This window comes from Poecilia latipinna, unplaced genomic scaffold (genome assembly GCF_001443285.1).
Source record: "Poecilia latipinna isolate Pla-1442-1.1 unplaced genomic scaffold, P_latipinna-1.0 Scaffold4803, whole genome shotgun sequence".
In the NCBI taxonomy this organism is placed as follows: domain Eukaryota; kingdom Metazoa; phylum Chordata; class Actinopteri; order Cyprinodontiformes; family Poeciliidae; genus Poecilia; species Poecilia latipinna.
The window spans coordinates 1-5,039 of record NW_015117419.1 but is presented as its reverse complement, the minus strand read 5'-3'; the positions used below and the strand labels follow the sequence as shown (position 1 = coordinate 5,039).

At 43.9% G+C, this 5,039-nt stretch overlaps 1 long non-coding RNA gene across 1 annotated transcript; it reads left to right on the top strand.

Annotated features, from left to right (window-relative positions):
• Positions 1 to 241: 241 nt before the first annotated feature.
• Positions 242 to 3,632, top strand: LOC106943031 (uncharacterized). Its single transcript, XR_001423796.1, has 2 exons — positions 242 to 3,424; positions 3,477 to 3,632. It is a non-coding gene; the product is annotated as an uncharacterized LOC106943031 (long non-coding RNA).
• Positions 3,633 to 5,039: the final 1,407 nt, after the last annotated feature.

Here is a 5,039-nt window from a genome sequence, read left to right as displayed (position 1 = left end):
TTCTGTTAGACACCAAGGTCCATTTGTTACGAGAAACAGAAACTTATCAGGCCACAGAGACATGGTGTGATTTCAGGGAGTGTTCTCAGTACATATAATCAGCTACCCTCCTCCTTCTCCTCAGACGCTGAAAATTAATAAAATAAGTAAAGTCTGAATGCTTTTCTTGGCTGATTTTATGCTCCGTGTGTCAATACAAATTATGATTCATCGATTGAGATTCTCATTCTCAACACATGTTAAGTAGAGTTGTTAAGAGCTGTTAACACCTCCCGCTCCCCCCGCACTTTCCCCGCATCTCCCCACCCCCTCTCCCCCCTTTGTAGGATTCCGCATTCAACAGTATTCGACTGCGGCCGGCGAAAACGCACTGCCCCGCCAACTGTCGATATCTGTCGCTCACGAGCTGCGTCCGCGTCAGAATACAGGGTCAAAAATCCCACTTTTCGTCCAGTGTTTGGTTTGCATTAACCTACAGAGGCCAGGGGTACACCCATACCAGATTACCCCAAGGCTACTCGGAAAGTCCAAGCATATTTTGCGAGGCAATTATGACCTGCTTATATGATTTCCAAATATCAGAAAAAAGTCAACTATTAATATATGTTGATGACCTGTTAATAGCATCAGAAAGCGAGGAAGCGTGCAGAACAGACTCACTCACTCTGCTGCACCACCTCTGTGAAACGGGAAACAAAGTGAGCAAAGATAAGCTACAGTGGGTGAGAGAAGAAGTAAACTATTTGGGACACACACTCTCAGATGAGGGAAAGCAAATACAGAAAGCAAGAAAAGAGACAGTAGCTGAAGCACCAAAACCTGAAACTAAAAAACAAATTATGTCCTTCCTCGGACTCTGCAACTACTGCAGGGTCCGAGCAGTAGTTGCTCGGACCCTGAGCAACTACTGCTCAGGGTCCACACAGCATAGTGTGGAAGCAACCACACAGCATAGTGTCGAAGCAACGTTGCTTCGACACTATGCTGAAAAAACTCAGGCTTTACAGGATTTGATTCATGGCACCCCAATGGCCATGACTGACAAAATAACTTGGAATCCAGAAGCTGAAAAAAGATTTACTGAACTAAAACTAGCTTTGATACAGACAACAACTTTAATTCTTCCAAATTATGAAAAGACTTTTGTTCAAACTGTGGGTTGCAAAAATGGATTTATGACTTCTGTGTTAATACAAAGCCATCGTAATAAGCTAAAACCTTTAGCCTTTTACTCAAAGAAACTAGACCCAAGCAGCACAGTCCCTACCAGACTGCGTGCAAGCAGTCTGCGTAGCAGCGTTAGCAGTAAACATGTCAGCAGACATAGTTTTGTTTCACAAAATGGAGCTGTTAGTTCCACACGCTGTGGATGTTCTACTATTACAGAGCAAAATTAATTTGCTCTCACCAGCATGACACCTTTCGTACACAGCGACGCTTTTGTCACAACCACACATTGTGATAAAACGGTGTACAATACTGAAGCCAGCAACATTGCTTCCATTACCAAATGATGGAACTCCACACAGTTGTCTAGAAGCTACTGAACACCTGCAGCTTCCTAGATCAGACCTACAAGACATTCCTTTAGCAACTGGAGAAGTTGCTAAAGGACTTCTCCTTTAGCAACTGTATGGTCCTTTGGATCATGCTCAAAAGACCATACAGGAAAAAATCAGACAGGTTACTCTGTTGTTGCTTTACCTAACAAGGTAATTGAAGCTGAGAAACTACCAAGCACTCATTCTGCACAGGCAGCAGAACTGATTGCTTTAACCAGAGCATGTGCACTAGCCAAGGACATGCACCTGACGGTGTACACTGATAGCCAGTATGTTTTCTCTACGCTGTTCTATTTTGCAAAACAATGGGAACGTAGAGGAATGACAACATCTACAGGGAAACCAGTAACTCATGTGTCCTTGCTTAAAAATCTTTTGCAAGCAATACAACTCCCAGCTAAGTTGGCAGTCTGAAAATGTGCAGCTCATACCGCAGGAAAAGATGAAGTTTCAAATGGTAACAGACTAGCTGATAAAATAGTTAAAGAAGCTGCAGCAGGGAAGCATGGAAAGGACAATTTCTCAGCACAGGCTGAAGAACAACAAATGATTGACTAAACAGTGTTAAAAGACATGCAAGATAACGCGCCGCAGGCAGAAAAACGAATGTGGATAACTAAGGGTGCGAAAATGAATGATGAGAAAATTTTTCAAATAAATAACAAACCAGTTGTCCCAAAGTCTTTATTTAAAGCAGCCGCAATTGTGGCACATGGGCGGTGCCATGTGTCAACAGGGGGAATGATGGGGATGATACAACAACACTTCACAACATATGGATTAAATTCTTACCTAAAATTTTTTTGTTCTGCATGTCCAGTCTGTGTTACACACAATCCTCAAGGGAATATAAGGCCAAAAAGAGGAAGTTTCCCAAAACCCTCATATCCATTTCAAACAATGCATATGGATTTTATTGAACTCACACAAAGTGGACCATACAAATATTGTTTAGTAATGATTGATGCTTTTTCTAAATGGGTTGAAATAGTTCCAGCAAAATATGCAGATGCCTTGACAGTAGCTAAAGCTATATGTAAAACTATTATTCCAACACACGGCATCCCACAGACTATTTACAGTGACAATGGGCCCCATTTTGCAAACCAAGTGATACAAAACATGACTACTCACTTGGGAATGAGATTGAAAAACCACTGTGCCTATCACCCTCAGAGTGCAGGCCTGGTGGAAAGAGCAAATGGTACTGTGAAAAGCAGATTAAGAAAATGCATGGAAGACACTGGCCGGCCCTGCCCAGAATGTTTAGATTTGGTGAAGCTCTATATGAGAATCACCCCAACAGCAGATGGTTTAACACCTTTTGAAATAATTCATGGGAGAGGTTACAGATTGCCTCTGTTTGGTCCGGATTTACAGAAAGCAGATGAAGAATAAATGTTAGTAGATTATATGATCAGAACTCTTAAACTGAAGGAAGTGTCCAGTACAAATTTACTGCCTTCTGATTCTCTTCCTTCGCAGGAGACCACTCCCATCGAGCCAGGAGACTGGGTCTACATTAAAGTCATCAAACGAAAGAACTGGGCGAGTCCACGGTGGGAAGGACCGTTCCAGGTGCTGATGACCACACCAACAGCTGTAAAGATTGCTGAACGACCCAGCTGGATACATCTGAGTCACTGCAAGCTGCAGAGAGTGTTGGACCTCTAATCCTGAGTGACAGGGAAGTTCTGGCTTCACAGGGGTTCCATTTTTTAGGGTGGTTCATCTCAACGCCAGTGAAGAAACTCGACAGATCCTCACTCTTTAGTTTGGGGGCTTTGACATCTCTGCGCGCCGACACGCAATGGGGACTCCATATGCCAGATGGATCTTCTACTGCGCTGTGACTGCAGCATGTCTGATGTTTGGAGGAGGAAGTGACCTCACTTTCCACCCACATGACTACAGCACCTACCTGTGGTGGCAACTGATGAACAGAACTGCCCACGAGGAGAACGAGATGAACTGCTATGTGTGTGCGCAGCTGCCAATTGCCACACACAACTCAGGTCTGCGCCTGGGGAACATCACTGATGACAAACAGCTGTGTCTCTATGGCCTGAGCACACAACCACAACTCAACGTCCCCATGCCAAAGGGATGCAAATGGTGCAAAAAGGATTATTCTATTCTACTTCGGACAGGAGATGCCGCAAAAGGACTTTTTGGATCTATGAACTGTTCATTTAATGCTGACGTACTTCCGTTTCCACCGTTTCCACAAACCGCATGGAAAATACCAGAGACCATTTCTTTAGCAGGAGCTAAACCTGGGTCTCTGAGGAGCTGTGTTTACGACAACGGACATGTTTCTCTTGGGATGTTACCTTGGAATTTGTGTAACAAAGTTTACACCTACTGTGAAATGACACCGGATTACATCAATTGCATTGCCTGCAGGGGTCAGAGGGTGACCCTGGCTGCAAAGTCTGGAAGGACAATCCAGACTGTGACGACTTGCTTCAGGAGAGGAAATTCAACATCACACATCGGACGAGAGGATGACAGGAGACAACACTGTGCAGTCCCATAATGCCAGGAGACTATGGTTCATGGGTGATGGCTGATTGGTACTTCCTGTGCGGAAATGGAGCTTACATGTTTTTGCCGAGATATTGGGGAGGACTATGTGCTTTGGTCCCCCTAACCAGCATGATTGCATTCATCAGGAAAGCACAACACGGTCCAGCCGCCCGCTCCAAGCGTGCAGTTATGCCAGAGGTCAAAAGATGGGGAGGCCTCACTACAGACACTGGAGTTCCTTGGGAATTCAAGATTTGGGGCGGCGGAGAAAGGTTTATGCAAGGCCTGTTTCCATGGGTCGGAGTAGGTGAGATTCGAAGTCATGTTGAAATCAATAGGTGTGGATTACTGCGACTCATCAACAGCACACACCAGCTGGCCAACGGCACCGTGAGAGAGCTGACTGAACTGAGAAACATGGTTCTGCAAAAATGTGTTGTACTGGACTTCCTCACAGCCTCTCAGGGAGGTGTTTGTAAAATTATTGGCCCAGCGTGCTGCACGTTCATCCATGATGAAACAGGAACTGGTGGAACTATTTCTGACGCTCTACATGAACTGGAGGAACTTAAACATTATGTGGAAAATGGAATGCATGGATCACATCTTTTTGATTTTTTTTCTTGGCTCACTTCCGACCATGGTGGAATTTACTGTTGAAGCTTGGAACACCTATTCTGGGTGTTTTGATTCTTTTTTGCCTATTCACAAGTTGCATTATTCCATGCCTTCGAAGCATGATGCTAAAGACAATTAACACTGCTGTGATCAGTTACCAGCTGGTCAGATCAACTTCTAACACCGATGAGGACGACTTGTTTGATATGGACAAAGATGCTGAATAGTGGATTATATGATGATGTTCTGTAATTGATAGAGATTTTTGGTATTATCATTTTGTTATTACTTTAGTTCATATTCAGTCTAATGTTAATCAGTATTATTGTG